The sequence below is a fragment of the Drosophila tropicalis genome, unplaced genomic scaffold (genome assembly GCF_018151085.1).
Source record: "Drosophila tropicalis isolate 14030-0801.00 unplaced genomic scaffold, ASM1815108v1 contig_119, whole genome shotgun sequence".
NCBI classification, from domain to species: domain Eukaryota; kingdom Metazoa; phylum Arthropoda; class Insecta; order Diptera; family Drosophilidae; genus Drosophila; species Drosophila tropicalis.
In genome coordinates, this window is record NW_027172560.1 from 58857 (window position 1) to 76218 (window position 17362).

General features: G+C 31.0%; 3 non-coding genes across 3 annotated transcripts; all 3 read right to left on the reverse strand.

Annotated features, from left to right (window-relative positions):
• Positions 1 to 4258: 4258 nt before the first annotated feature.
• Positions 4259 to 8202, reverse strand: LOC137577980 (large subunit ribosomal RNA). The gene has a single exon (XR_011032521.1). It is a non-coding gene; the product is annotated as a large subunit ribosomal RNA (ribosomal RNA).
• A 335-nt stretch (positions 8203 to 8537) lies between these two features.
• On the reverse strand, positions 8538 to 8716 carry LOC137578000 (5.8S ribosomal RNA). The gene has a single exon (XR_011032527.1). It is a non-coding gene; the product is annotated as a 5.8S ribosomal RNA (ribosomal RNA).
• A 606-nt stretch (positions 8717 to 9322) lies between these two features.
• LOC137577945 (small subunit ribosomal RNA) lies at positions 9323 to 11317 on the reverse strand. The gene has a single exon (XR_011032509.1). It is a non-coding gene; the product is annotated as a small subunit ribosomal RNA (ribosomal RNA).
• Positions 11318 to 17362: the final 6045 nt, after the last annotated feature.

A 17362-nucleotide genomic window follows, 5' to 3' on the forward strand; every position in this document is an offset into this window, starting at 1 on the left:
ATTTTTCATATGTATTTTTATAAATACCATTAAACTTCATTATAATATATAAATAAACTGACATTGCCGATTATAAATGCATAAGACATATGTATTTGAGAACTGTACCGATATTACATATGACTGACCATGCTCGACATCACACCACCTAAGTAGGTTTTGTGCCACGCTTTCTCGAAATCGCCCATTTATGTTTGAAGGTACCACTCAACAATAATTTTTCATGTGTATTTTTATAAATACCATTAAACTTCATTATAATATATAAATAAATTGACATTGCCGATTATAAATGCATAAGACATATGTATTTGAGAACTGTACCGATATTACATATGACTGACCATGCTCGACATCACACCACCTAAGTAGGTTTTGTGCCACGCTTTCTCGAAATCGCCCATTTATGTTTGAAGGTACCACTCAACAATAATTTTTCATATGTATTTTTATAAATACCATTAAACTTCAATATAATATATAAATAAACTGACATTGCCGATTATAAATGCATAAGACATATGTATTTGAGAACTGTACCGATATTACATATGACTGACCATGCTCGACATCACACCACCTAAGTAGGTTTTGTGCCACGCTTTCTCGAAATCGCCCATTTATGTTTGAAGGTACCACTCAACAATAATTTTTCATATGTATTTTTATAAATACCATTAAACTTCATTATAATATATAAATAAATTGACATTGCCGATTATAAATGCATAAGACATATGTATTTGAGAACTGTACCGATATTACATATGACTGACCATGCTCGACATCACACCACCTAAGTAGGTTTTGTGCCACGCATTCTCGAAATCGCCCATTTATGTGTGAAGGTACCGCTCAATAATAAATTAACATTTTTTTTTATAAATATGTTTTTATACGATATGCATATCCCATATGATATGGATGATCCCATATGATAAATGGGCAAAATTTATATTTTTAATATTGAGTAAAATTTTTTTTCATATAAATGGGATAATAAATAAGCCCCATACGTTATGATATTTTTTCATATGATATGAGATATTTATACGATATGCATATCCCATATGATATGGATGTTCCCATATGATAAATGGGCAAAATAAATATTTTCAATACTGAGTAAAATTTTTTTTCATATAAATGGGATAATAAATAAATCCCATACGTTATGATATTTTTTCATATGATATGAGATGTTCATACGATATGCATATCCCATATGATATGGATGTTCCCATATGATAAATGGGCAAAATTTATATTTTTAATATTAAGTAAAATTTTTTTTCATATAAATGGGATAATAAATAAATCCCATACGTTATGATATTTTTTCATATGATATGAGATATTTATACAAAATGCATATCCCATATGATATGGAAGTTCCCATATGATATTGAAATTTTTTTCATATAAATGAGATAATAAATAAATCCCATACGTTATGATATTTTTTCATATGATATGAGATATTTATACAAAATGCATATCCCATATGATATGGATGTTCCCATATGATATTGAAATTTTTTTCAAATAAATGGGATAATAAATAAATCCCATACGTTATGATATTTTTTCATATGATATGAGATGTTCATACGATATGCATTTCCCATATGATATGGATGTTCCCATATGATAAGTGGGCATAATTTATATTTTTAATATTGAGTAAAATTTTTTTTCATATAAATGGTATAATAAATAAATCCCATACGTTATGATATTTTTTCATATGATATGAGATATTTATACAAAATGCATATCCCATATGATATTGAAATTTTTTTCATATAAATGGGATAATAAATAAATCCCATACGTTATGATATTTTTTCATATGATATGAGATATTTATACAAAATGCATATCCCATATGATATGGATGTTCCCATATGATATTGAAATTTTTTTCATATAAATGGGATAATAAATAAGCGCCATACGTTATGATATTTTTTCATATGATATGAGATATTTATACGATATGCATATCCCATATGATATGGATGTTCCCATATGATAAATGGGCAAAATAAATATTTTCAATATTGAGTAAAATTTTTTTTCATATAAATGGGATAATAAATAAATCCCATAGTTATGATATTTTTTAAAGAAAAGAAAATTTTAAAAAAAAAAAAAAAAAAAAAAAAAAAAGAATTAAAAAAAAAAAACAATTTTATTTTTTTTTAATTTTTTTTTATTTTGTCTATGATATATTTTTTTCATATGATATGAGATATTTATACAAAATGCATATCCCATATGATATGGAAGTTCCCATATGATATTGAAATTTTTTTCATATAAATGAGATAATAAATAAAACCCATACGTTATGATATTTTTTCATATGATATGAGATATTTATACAAAATGCATATCCCATATGATATGGATGCTCCCATATGATATTGAAATTTTTTTCATATAAATGGGATAATAAATAAATCCCATACGTTATGATATTTTTTCATATGATATGAGATGTTCATACGATATGCATTTCCCATATGATATGGATGTTCCCATATGATAAATGGGCAAAATTTATATTTTTAATATTGAGTAAAATTTTTTTTCATATAAATGGTATAATAAATAAATCCCATACGTTATGATATTTTTTCATATGATATGAGATATTTATACAAAATGCATATCCCATATGATATTGAAAATTTTTTTCATATAAATGGGATAATAAATAAATCCCATACGTTATGATATTTTTTCATATGATATGAGATATTTATACAAAATGCATATCCCATATGATATTGAAATTTTTTTCATATAAATGGGATAATAAATAAATCCCATACGTTATGATATTTTTTCATATGATATGAGATATTTATACAAAATGCATATCCCATATGATATGGAAGTTCCCATATGATATTGAAATTTTTTTCATATAAATGGTATAATAAATAAATCCCATACGTTATGATATTTTTTCATATGATATGAGATATTTATACAAAATGCATATCCCATATGATATTGAAATTTTTTTCATATAAATGGGATAATAAATAAATCCCATACGTTATGATATTTTTTCATATGATATGAGATATTTATACAAAATGCATATCCCATATGATATGGATGTTCCCATATGATAAATGGGCAAAATTAATATTTTTAATAGTGAGTACAATTTTTTTTCATATAAATGGGATAATAAATAAATCCCATACGTTATGATATTTTTTCATATGATATGAGATATTCATACAATATGCATATCCCATATATGGATGTTCCCACTTTTTTTCAATATAATGAGGAGATAATAAATACGGAAGAATTTGTAATCCACATTTTATTGCATCACTAAAAAGATTACGATTCATTTGGCTACATTATGACGATCACAGTTGAAACCGCCATTTTCGTTCTTTTAAGTTATATACTTATAATAATTTTATTTTCCCTTTGTAATAGGGACAGTAGGAATCTCTTAAAATACATATGTTGCGTCACTAAAATGATGACGATTCATTTGGGTACATTATGACGATCACAGTTGAAACCGCCATTTTCGTTCTTTTAAGTTATATACTTATAATAATTTTATTTTCCCTTTTTAATAGGGACAGTAGGAATCTCTTAAAATACATATGTTGCGTCACTAAAATGATGACGATTCATTTGGGTACATTATGACGATCACAGTTGAAACCGCCATTTTCGTTCTTTTAAGTTATATACTTATAATAATTTTATTTTCCCTTTTTAATAGGGACAGTAGGAATCTCTTAAAATACATATGTTGCGTCACTAAAATGATGACGATTCATTTGGGTACATTATGACGATCACAGTTGGAACCGCCATTTTCGTTCTTTTAAGTTATATACTTATAATAATTTTTTATTTTCCCTTTGTAATAGGGACAGTAGGAATCTCTTAAAATACATATGTTGCGTCACTAAAATGATGACGATTCATTTGGGTACATTATGACGATCACAGTTGGAACCGCCGATTTCGTTCTTTTAAGTTATATACTTATAATAATTTTATTTTCCCTTTTTAATAGGGACAGTAGGAATCTCTTAAAATACATATGTTGCGTCACTAAAATGATGACGATTCATTTGGGTACATTATGACGATCACAGTTGGAACCGCCGTTTTCGTTCTTTTAAGTTATATACTTATAATAAATAATAACACTTATTATATGAAATACTCTCCATATAATAAAAATACATCGGCAATTTAAAAATCGAATCATCAAGCAAAGGATAAGCTTCAGTGGATCGCAGTATGGCAGCTGCTCAACCACTTACAACACCTTGCCTGTTACAAAAGTCGTTTACAATTGATTCTAGGCTTTGTCATTGTATTAAATAATGTTTTAATAAGTAACTAGCGCGGCATCAGGTGATCGAAGATCCTCCCAATTTACTATGTTACAAATAACATTGGCATCACATCCATTGTCGTTTATAAAATAAACTTTTAATGGTTTAGAAGCCATACAATGCAAATTGCCCCTTATTTATCATTGCAGTCCAGCACGGATACGACCTTAGAGGCGTTCAGGCATAATCCAACGGACGTAGCGTCATACCACTGTTCGCTCGAACAAGTATTGTGCCATTGGTCCGTACCTGCGGTTCCTCTCGTACTACGCAGGAATGCTGTCGCAACAACGTTTTGTCATTAGTAGGGTAAAACTAACCTGTCTCACGACGGTCTAAACCCAGCTCACGTTCCCTTGCATGGGTGAACAATCCAACGCTTGGTGAATTTTGCTTCACAATGATAGGAAGAGCCGACATCGAAGGATCAAAAAGCGACGTCGCTATGAACGCTTGGCCGCCACAAGCCAGTTATCCCTATGGTAACTTTTCTGACACCTCTTGTTAAAAACTCTTTAAACCAAAAGGATCGATAGGCCGAGCTTTTGCTGTCCCTGTGTGTACTGAACACCGAGATCAAGTCAGCATTTGCCCTTTTGCTCTATGTGTGGTTTCTGTCCGCACTGAGCTGGCCTTGGGACACCTCCGTTATTATTTGAGAGATGTACCGCCCCAGTCAAACTCCCTACCTGGCAATGTCCTTGAATTGGATCATACCTGAGTAATTGGAGTTATACCAAAAATTTCAAATTGAAAATACATAAATGCAATCTCTCATTAAAGAATTTGTTTGCGATTATATAACAAACTCGTGATACTTTGATCAAGAAGCTTGCATCAAAACCCAATACCATAAGATATAATAAATATATCCGTATAATGGCTAGGAAATGATACACGTTCCATTTAATCAAGTAAGTAAGGAAACAATAAGAGTAGTGGTATTTCATTGGCGATATCAAACACAAGGAATAATATCTCCCACTTATTCTACACCTCTTATGTCTCCTTACACTGCCAGATTAGAGTCAAGCTCAAAAGGGTCTTCTTTCCCCGCTAATTATTCCAAGCCCGTTCCCTTGGCTGTGGTTTCGCTAGATAGTAGATAGGGACAGTAGGAATCTCGTTAATCCATTCATGCGCGTCACTAATTAGATGACGAGGCATTTGGCTACCTTAAGAGAGTCATAGTTACTCCCGCCGTTGACCCGCGCTTACTTGAATTTCTTCACTTTGACATTCAGAGCACTGGGCAGAAATCACATTGTGTCAACACCCGCTAGGGCCATCACAATGCTTTGTTTTAATTAGACAGTCGGATTCCCCAAGTCCGTGCCAGTTCTGAATTGATTGTTAATTGATAATCGTTATAATTTAAAAGAACTAATTAAAATTAATTAGTATTCTTAAAAATTTTAGCAAGAAAGTTCCACAATTGGCTACGTAACTAACTATCCGGGGAACAAATAACTATCATAAATGATAGAAACTCTATTTACCCAGAACGAGCACATAAACCATGTTATTGTTTCCCAATCAAGCCCGACTATCTCAATCTTCAGAGCCAATCCTTATCCCGAAGTTACGGATCTAATTTGCCGACTTCCCTTACCTACATTATTCTATCGACTAGAGACTCTTCACCTTGGAGACCAGCTGCGGATATTGGTACGGCCTGTTGAGAAGTTTGCGTATCCCCACCATAAATTTTCAAGGTCCGAGGAGAAAATATCGACACAACAGTATATGTCATGCTCTTCTAGCCCATCTACCATATCTCTCTGCGAAAGACTTCCATGGTAGTACGGCTATAAAACAGAAAAGAAAACTCTTCCGATACCTCTCGACGGCTTCTTTATGGTCGTTCCTGTTGCCAGGATGAGCACGAGGCCCATATTTAATAACAAACGGATACTCAACAGGTTACGGAATTGGAACCGTATTCCCTTTCGTTCAAAATTATTCAAGTGTTTTACTTTAGATTAATTTATTTGACATATTTAAAACTTGAAAATTTTCGGCTTTCGCCTTGAACTTAGGACCGACTAACTCGTGATCAACCACTGTTCACACGAAACCCTTCTCCACTTCAGTCCTCCAAGGTCTCATTCGATTATTTGCTACTACCACCAAGATCTGTACCAATGGCGGCTCCATGCAGGCTTACGCCAAACACTTCTAAGCACACCATTGTACCTTCCTACTCACTAAAGTTTCAAAATTTATATTATAAATAATATAAATCATCTACTTTAGCGGTAATGTATAGGTATACAACTTAAGCGCCATCCATTTTAAGGGCTAGTTGCTTCGGCAGGTGAGTTGTTACACACTCCTTAGCGGATTTCGACTTCCATGATCACCGTCCTGCTGTTTTAAGCAACCAACGCCTTTCATGGTTTCTGTATGAGTTGTTAATTTGGGCACCGTAACATTACGTTTGGTTCATCCCACAGCGCCAGTTCTGCTTACCAAAAGTGGCCCACTGGGCACAATATATCATAACCTTAAACTTCATATCAAGAAAGTTAAGGTTCTTACCCATTTAAAGTTTGAGAATAGGTTAAGATCGTTTCGACCCTAAGGCCTCTAATCATTCGCTTTACCAGATAAGATTATTTTATATAACATTTAAATGCACCAGCTATCCTGAGGGAAACTTCGGAAGGAACCAGCTACTAGATGGTTCGATTGGTCTTTCGCCCCTATACTCAATTCTGACAATCGATTTGCACGTCAGAACTGTTTCGGTCTTCCATCAGGGTTTCCCCTGACTTCAACCTGATCAAGTATAGTTCACCATCTTTCGGGTCACAGCATATATGCTCAAGGTACGTTCCAGTTAGAGGTATAAATAATATAAATATCATTATACATAACTATATAGAACGCCCCGGGATTGTGTTAATTAACTATAAATAGTTAAAAAACTAATCCCATTATTAGTCAAGTTAATTATGCTATTAGGTTTATATCCCAATAACTTGCACATATGTTAGACTCCTTGGTCCGTGTTTCAAGACGGGTCCCGAAGGTATCCTGAATCTTTCGCATTGTTAATCATACAAGTGCATATAATAAACACAGAAAATCAATGATAATCATGCTATTATATAATTCCGAAAAATTAACGCACTGTATTCATATAAATCTATCAACACTTTATCAAATTAATGACATTTATTCTATGTTAAAATGCAAGCAAAATAATTTAAATAAACTATAAGTCATATTTTATGATAAATTTGGTTCATGTTAATAGATTACAATGTCCTTATATGGAAAAAATGCACACTATTATTATAATATTATTGAAATATTACAACTCTAATGATGAATTTTCCATAATGGATATTCAGGTTCATCGGGCTTAACCTCTAAGCAGTTTCACGTACTATTTAACTCTCTATTCAGAGTTCTTTTCAACTTTCCCTCACGGTACTTGTTTACTATCGGTCTCATGGTTATATTTAGTTTTAGATGGAGTTTACCACCCACTTAGTGCTGCACTATCAAGCAACACGACTCTTTGGAAACACCATCTAGTAATCATTAACGTTATACGGGCCTGGCACCCTCTATGGGTAAATGGCCTCATTTAAGAAGGACTTAAATCGTTAATTTCTCATACTAGAATATTGATGCTCCATACACTGCATCTCACATTTGCCATAAAGACAAAGTGACTTAGTGCTGAACTATTTTCTTTTCGCTCGCCGCTACTAAGAAAATCCTTGTTAGTTTCTTTTCCTCCCCTAATTAATATGCTTAAATTCAGGGGGTAGTCCCATATGAGTTGAGGTTGTATATACACACAAATATATTATTAAATATATTAAAACCATTGTAAATTTCTAATTTAAGTGAAGAATAATATTATGACAATTGTTTTTCATTTCATATCATTAATAAGAGGCAATTCTAGATTAAAATTTTATATTTTTTATGCTAAACATTCCTCAGTATCATTTGATTTGAAAAAGAAAATTATACATCTTCATTTTTCTCATACATATGAGAGCCAATGTGTTTCAATTATTATTAATATTATGAATATACATATATATATATATCCAATAATATACCATATGCTTTAATATTTCGTAAAATACTAAAACAACTTATTTAGCATAGTCTTACAACCCTCAACCATATGTAGTCCAAGCAGCACTCTAAAATTAATTAAAGTACCATAACAGCATGGACTGCGATATGCGTTCAAAATGTCGATGTTCATGTGTCCTGCAGTTCACACGATGACGCACAGTTTGCTGCGTTCTTCATCGACCCATGAGCCGAGTGATCCACCGCTTAGAGTGATTAATAAATTGTTTGTTTATTTCATTACGTCAATAATATTTTTATTGAAAGAAATTAAAAATACACCATTTTACTGGCATATATCAATTCCTTCAATAAAATCTTAACCCAAACGAATGCTGCGAAATGTCTTAGTTAACATAAATGATTGAATACTGGACTTGATAATTTATAAAAGATGATAAATTTTGTAAGCGATCAAATTATGTAAAACGTTAACCTTAAATGCAGGTACAACATTGTACATTTGGGATGTTGCTTTAACCATTGAATGCCCAAACCAATAATGGCCAATACAATACGCAACGCCTGTATATTATGGTACATATACACGCAAATAAATAAGATATACAAAAATCATTTTCAATCTCCGATCGGAATACATAATTTTTATTTATGGCTGGCAAAACACCATAATTTAAAGAGTTTTAGCATATTTTGCTACCGTCCGTCAATTGTTGTTTAATTTTATACTCTTTTTTTTTATCCTTGGGTAAATAGGATAGAATTTAGTTCTTATGCTCTCATCTTAAATTTCATTTTCATCTTATATATCTTATAATAATTTGGAATTTATTTATTTTAATAACGGTTGGAAAATACAATAATGATCCTTCCGCAGGTTCACCTACGGAAACCTTGTTACGACTTTTACTTCCTCTAAATAATCAAGTTCGGTCAACTTTTGCGAAACAACCGTAACACGCAAGGCGTCACAGTGATCACGTCCGGAGACCTCACTAAATAATTCAATCGGTAGTAGCGACGGGCGGTGTGCACAAAGGGCAGGGACGTAATCAATGCGAGTTAATGACTCACACTTACTAGGAATTCCAAGTTCATGTGAACAGTTTCAGTTCACAATCCCAAGCATGAAAGTGGTTCAGCGGTTTACCCGGACCTCTCGGTCTAGGAAATACACGTTGATACTTTCATTGTAGCGCGCGTGCAGCCCAGGACATCTAAGGGCATCACAGACCTGTTATTGCTCAATCTCATTATTGCTAGACGCAATTTGTCCATTTAAGAAGCTAGTGTCCTTATAATGGGACAAACCAACAGGTACGGCTCCACTTATATAAACACATTCAAACACAATAAACATTTTACTGCTACCATGAATGAAGGCAATATAAGCTTCAACACCATAATCCTGAAGATATCTATTTAATATATTTGAGTCTCGTTCGTTATCGGAATTAACCAGACAAATCACTCCACGAACTAAGAACGGCCATGCACCACCACCCATAGATTCGAGAAAGAGCTATCAATCTGTCTTACACACTTATGTTCGGACCTGGTAAGTTTTCCCGTGTTGAGTCAAATTAAGCCGCAGGCTCCACTCCTGGTGGTGCCCTTCCGTCAATTCCTTTAAGTTTCAGCTTTGCAACCATACTTCCCCCGGAGCCCAAAAGCTTTGGTTTCCCGGGAAGCGACTGAGAGAGCCATAAAAGTAGCTACACCCAATTGCTAGCTGGCATCGTTTATGGTTAGAACTAGGGCGGTATCTGATCGCCTTCGAACCTCTAACTTTCGTTCTTGATTAATGAAAACATCTTTGGCAAATGCTTTCGCTTAAGTTAGTCTTACGACGGTCCAAGAATTTCACCTCTCGCGTCGTAATACTAATGCCCCCAAACTGCTTCTATTAATCATTACCTCTTGATCTGAAAACCAATGAAAGCAGAACAGAGGTCTTATTTCATTATCCCATGCACAGAATATTCAGGCATTTGAAGCCTGCTTTAAGCACTCTAATTTGTTCAAAGTAATTGTACCGGCCCACAAAAACACTCGATGAAGAGCACTAATGTAGGTTTTTAAATAGGAGGAATATATAAAAAAGTACAAGTACTTAATTACATATAAGAACTCCACCGATAATACGCTTACATACATAAAGGTATAGTACTAACTACAAATGTATGTTGTACTACCCGTATGAAGCACAAGTTCAACTACGAACGTTTTAACCGCAACAACTTTAATATACGCTATTGGAGCTGGAATTACCGCGGCTGCTGGCACCAGACTTGCCCTCCAATTGGTCCTTGTTAAAGGATTTAAAGTGTACTCATTCCAATTACAGGGCCTCGGATATGAGTCCTGTATTGTTATTTTTCGTCACTACCTCCCCGAGCTGGGAGTGGGTAATTTACGCGCCTGCTGCCTTCCTTAGATGTGGTAGCCGTTTCTCAGGCTCCCTCTCCGGAACCGAACCCTGATTCCCCGTTACCCGTTGCAACCATGGTAGTCCTAGATACTACCATCAAAAGTTGATAGGGCAGACATTTGAAAGATCTGTCGTCGGTACAAGACCATACGATCTGCATGTTATCTAGAGTTCAACCAATATAACGATCAATTGATCGCTTGGTTTTAGTCTAATAAAAGCACACGTCCCAAAAGGTCCGTGTTTTAATTGCATGTATTAGCTCTAGAATTACCACAGTTATCCAAGTAACTGTTAACGATCTAAGGAACCATAACTGATATAATGAGCCTTTTGCGGTTTCACTTTTAATTCGTGTGTACTTAGACATGCATGGCTTAATCTTTGAGACAAGCATATAACTACTGGCAGGATCAACCAGAATAATGTTATTATTTAATGTGTTGTTAAAAACATGAATATATGAATTTAGACAAACGCATATTTTAAAATATTTAAAGATACTTGACAATATTATATATTTTTCAATAAAATAAAATATATTATTTGTGGTAACATTTTACGAATACGGCCAAAATTTAATAGCGTTCATTTTCGTTTTTCATTAATTGTATAAATTTTCAATAATAATGATCAAAAATATCTTTATTTTTACACTTACAAAATATATAATCACATTTGCTTTAATTTTGTTTATTTTCAAATAAAATAAACATTTGTATTTTGATATTAAATTTAAAATTTAAATAGAAATTGATATTTAATGTGTGATTTTATATATTAAGTAAAACCATCACTCAAATTTAATGTGACGAATGTTTTTTAATTATAAGGAAAAGTTAATTCAATAAAAATGACTTGATTTTAATAAAAAAAAATAATAATTTTGCTCTATATAAAAGATCAATTAGTTAATTTGCGAACATAACAAGATTTATGACGCAATTCTCATATTTACCTTTTTATATAAAAAGGTTAAAGATTATGAACAATTAAACTAAGAACTAATTTAATGCTCATAATCTTTATTTTGTATTAACGATAAATCCAAATATAACCAGTGAATAAACTTCAGCAGAGAGAACGCTCCTAAGACCGTTTCATCATACACCTTGGAATACCTTGGTAGGCTTTTTCATTATCTTTTTATTTGATATATTAAATTTGAAGTAGAGCATAACCTTCAATTAGTCTGAACAACCACTGTTCATCATGAGTAGGTTTTGTGACACGCTTTCTCGAAATCGCCCATTTATGTTTGAAGGTACCACTCAACAATAATTTTTCATATGTATTTTTATAAATACCATTAAACTTCATTATAATATATAAATAAATTGACATTGCCGATTATAAATGCATAAGACATATGTATTTGAGAACTGTACCGATATTACATATGACTGACCATGCTCGACATCACACCACCTAAGTAGGTTTTGTGCCACGCTTTCTCGAAATCGCCCATTTATGTTTGAAGGTACCACTCAACAATAATTTTTCATATGTATTTTTATAAATACCATTAAACTTCATTATAATATATAAATAAATTGACATTGCCGATTATAAATGCATAAGACATATGTATTTGAGAACTGTACCGATATTACATATGACTGACCATGCTCGACATCACACCACCTAAGTAGGTTTTGTGCCACGCTTTCTCGAAATCGCCCATTTATGTTTGAAGGTACCACTCAACAATAATTTTTCATATGTATTTTTATAAATACCATTAAACTTCATTATAATATATAAATAAATTGACATTGCCGATTATAAATGCATAAGACATATGTATTTGAGAACTGTACCGATATTACATATGACTGACCATGCTCGACATCACACCACCTAAGTAGGTTTTGTGCCACGCTTTCTCGAAATCGCCCATTTATGTTTGAAGGTACCACTCAACAATAATTTTTCATATGTATTTTTATAAATACCATTAAACTTCATTATAATATATAAATAAATTGACATTGCCGATTATAAATGCATAAGACATATGTATTTGAGAACTGTACCGATATTACATATGACTGACCATGCTCGACATCACACCACCTAAGTAGGTTTTGTGCCACGCTTTCTCGAAATCGCCCATTTATGTTTGAAGGTACCACTCAACAATAATTTTTCATATGTATTTTTATAAATACCATTAAACTTCATTATAATATATAAATAAACTGACATTGCCGATTATAAATGCATAAGACATATGTATTTGAGAACTGTACCGATATTACATATGACTGACCATGCTCGACATCACACCACCTAAGTAGGTTTTGTGCCACGCTTTCTCGAAATCGCCCATTTATGTTTGAAGGTACCACTCAACAATAATTTTTCATGTGTATTTTTATAAATACCATTAAACTTCATTATAATATATAAATAAATTGACATTGCCGATTATAAATGCATAAGACATATGTATTTGAGAACTGTACCGATATTACATATGACTGACCATGCTCGACATCACACCACCTAAGTAGGTTTTGTGCCACGCTTTCTCGAAATCGCCCATTTATGTTTGAAGGTACCACTCAACAATAATTTTTCATATGTATTTTTATAAATACCATTAAACTTCAATATAATATATAAATAAACTGACATTGCCGATTATAAATGCATAAGACATATGTATTTGAGAACTGTACCGATATTACATATGACTGACCATGCTCGACATCACACCACCTAAGTAGGTTTTGTGCCACGCTTTCTCGAAATCGCCCATTTATGTTTGAAGGTACCACTCAACAATAATTTTTCATATGTATTTTTATAAATACCATTAAACTTCATTATAATATATAAATAAATTGACATTGCCGATTATAAATGCATAAGACATATGTATTTGAGAACTGTACCGATATTACATATGACTGACCATGCTCGACATCACACCACCTAAGTAGGTTTTGTGCCACGCATTCTCGAAATCGCCCATTTATGTGTGAAGGTACCGCTCAATAATAAATTAACATTTTTTTTTATAAATATGTTTTTATACGATATGCATATCCCATATGATATGGATGATCCCATATGATAAATGGGCAAAATTTATATTTTTAATATTGAGTAAAATTTTTTTTCATATAAATGGGATAATAAATAAGCCCCATACGTTATGATATTTTTTCATATGATATGAGATATTTATACGATATGCATATCCCATATGATATGGATGTTCCCATATGATAAATGGGCAAAATAAATATTTTCAATACTGAGTAAAATTTTTTTTCATATAAATGGGATAATAAATAAATCCCATACGTTATGATATATTTTTTCATATGATATGAGATGTTCATACGATATGCATATCCCATATGATATGGATGTTCCCATATGATAAATGGGCAAAATTTATATTTTTAATATTAAGTAAAATTTTTTTTCATATAAATGGGATAATAAATAAATCCCATACGTTATGATATTTTTTCATATGATATGAGATATTTATACAAAATGCATATCCCATATGATATGGAAGTTCCCATATGATATTGAAATTTTTTTCATATAAATGAGATAATAAATAAATCCCATACGTTATGATATTTTTTCATATGATATGAGATATTTATACAAAATGCATATCCCATATGATATGGATGTTCCCATATGATATTGAAATTTTTTTCAAATAAATGGGATAATAAATAAATCCCATACGTTATGATATTTTTTCATATGATATGAGATGTTCATACGATATGCATTTCCCATATGATATGGATGTTCCCATATGATAAGTGGGCATAATTTATATTTTTAATATTGAGTAAAAAAATTTTTTTTTCATATAAATGGTATAATAAATAAATCCCATACGTTATGATATTTTTTCATATGATATGAGATATTTATACAAAATGCATATCCCATATGATATTGAAATTTTTTTCATATAAATGGGATAATAAATAAATCCCATACGTTATGATATTTTTTCATATGATATGAGATATTTATACAAAATGCATATCCCATATGATATGGATGTTCCCATATGATATTGAAATTTTTTTCATATAAATGGGATAATAAATAAGCGCCATACGTTATGATATTTTTTCATATGATATGAGATATTTATACGATATGCATATCCCATATGATATGGATGTTCCCATATGATAAATGGGCAAAATAAATATTTTCAATATTGAGTTTTCAAAATTTTTTTTCATATAAATGGGATAATAAATAAATCCCATACGTTATGATATTTTTTCATATGATATGAGATATTTATACAAAATGCATATCCCATATGATATGGATGTTCCCATATGATAAATTGGCAAAATTTTTTATTTTTAATATTAAGTAAAATTTTTTTATATAAATGGGATAATAAATAAATCCCATACGTTATGATATTTTTTCATATGATATTGAAATTTTTTTCATATAAATGGGATAATAAATAAATCCCATACGTTATGATATTTTTTATATGATATGAGATATTTATACAAAATGCATATCCCATATGATTATGGAAGTTCCCATATGATATTGAAATTTTTTTCATATAAATGGGATAATAAATAAATCCCATACGTTATGATATTTTTTCATATGATATGAGATGTTCATACGATATGCATTTCCCATATGATATGGATGTTCCCATATGATAAATGGGCAAAATTTATATTTTTAATATTGAGTATAAATTTTTTTCATATAAATGGTATAATAAATAAATCCCATACGTTATGATATTTTTTCATATGATATGAGATATTTATACAAAATGCATATCCCATATGATATTGAAATTTTTTTTCATATAAATGGGATAATAAATAAATCCCATACGTTATGATATTTTTTCATATGATATGAGATATTTATACAAAATGCATATCCCATATGATATTGAAATTTTTTTCATATAAATGGGATAATAAATAAATCCCATACGTTATGATATTTTTTCATATGATATGAGATATTTATACAAAATGATATCATATGATATGAGATATTTATACAAAATGCATATCCCATATGATATTGAAATTTTTTTCATATAAATGGGATAATAAATAAATCCCATACGTTATGATATTTTTTCATATGATATGAGATATTTATACAAAATGCATATCCCATATGATATGGAAGTTCCCATATGATATTGAATTTTTTTCATATAAATGGTATAATAAATAAATCCCATACGTTATGATATTTTTTCATATGATATGAGATATTTATACAAAATGCATATCCCATATGATATTGAAATTTTTTTCATATAAATGGGATAATAAATAAATCCCATACGTTATGATATTTTTTCATATGATATGAGATATTTATACAAAATGCATATCCCATATGATATGGATGTTCCCATATGATAAATGGGCAAAATTAATATTTTTAATAGTGAGTACAATTTTTTTTCATATAAATGGGATAATAAATAAATCCCATACGTTATGATATTTTTTTCATATGATATGAGATATTCATACAATATGCATATCCCATATATGGATGTTCCCACTTTTTTTCAATATAATGAGGAGATAATAAATACGGAAGAATTTGTAATCCACATTTTATTGCATCACTAAAAAGATTACGATTCATTTGGCTACATTATGACGATCACAGTTGAAACCGCCATTTTCGTTCTTTTAAGTTATATACTTATAATAATTTTATTTTCCCTTTGTAATAGGGACAGTAGGAATCTCTTAAAATACATATGTTGCGTCACTAAAATGATGACGATTCATTTGGGTACATTATGACGATCACAGTTGAAACCGCCATTTTCGTTCTTTTAAGTTATATACTTATAATAATTTTATTTTCCCTTTTTAATAGGGACAGTAGGAATCTCTTAAAATACATATGTTGCGTCACTAAAATGATGACGATTCATTTGGGTACATTATGACGATCACAGTTGAAACCGCCATTTTCGTTCTTTTAAGTTATATACTTATAATAATTTTATTTTCCCTTTTTAATAGGGACAGTAGGAATCTCTTAAAATACATATGTTGCGTCACTAAAATGATGACGATTCATTTGGGTACATTATGACGATCACAGTTGAAACCGCCATTTTCGTTCTTTTAAGTTATATACTTATAATAATTATATTTTCCCTTTGTAATAGGGACAGTAGGAATCTCTTAAAATACATATGTTGCGTCACTAAAATGATGACGATTCATTTGGGTACATTATGACGATCACAGTTGGAACCGCCGATTTCGTTCTTTTAAGTTATATACTTATAATAATTTTATTTTCCCTTTTTAATAGGGACAGTAGGAATCTCTTAAAATACATATGTTGCGTCACTAAAATGATGACGATTCATTTGGGTACATTATGACGATCACAGTTGGAACCGCCGTTTTCGTTCTTTTAAGTTATATACTTATAA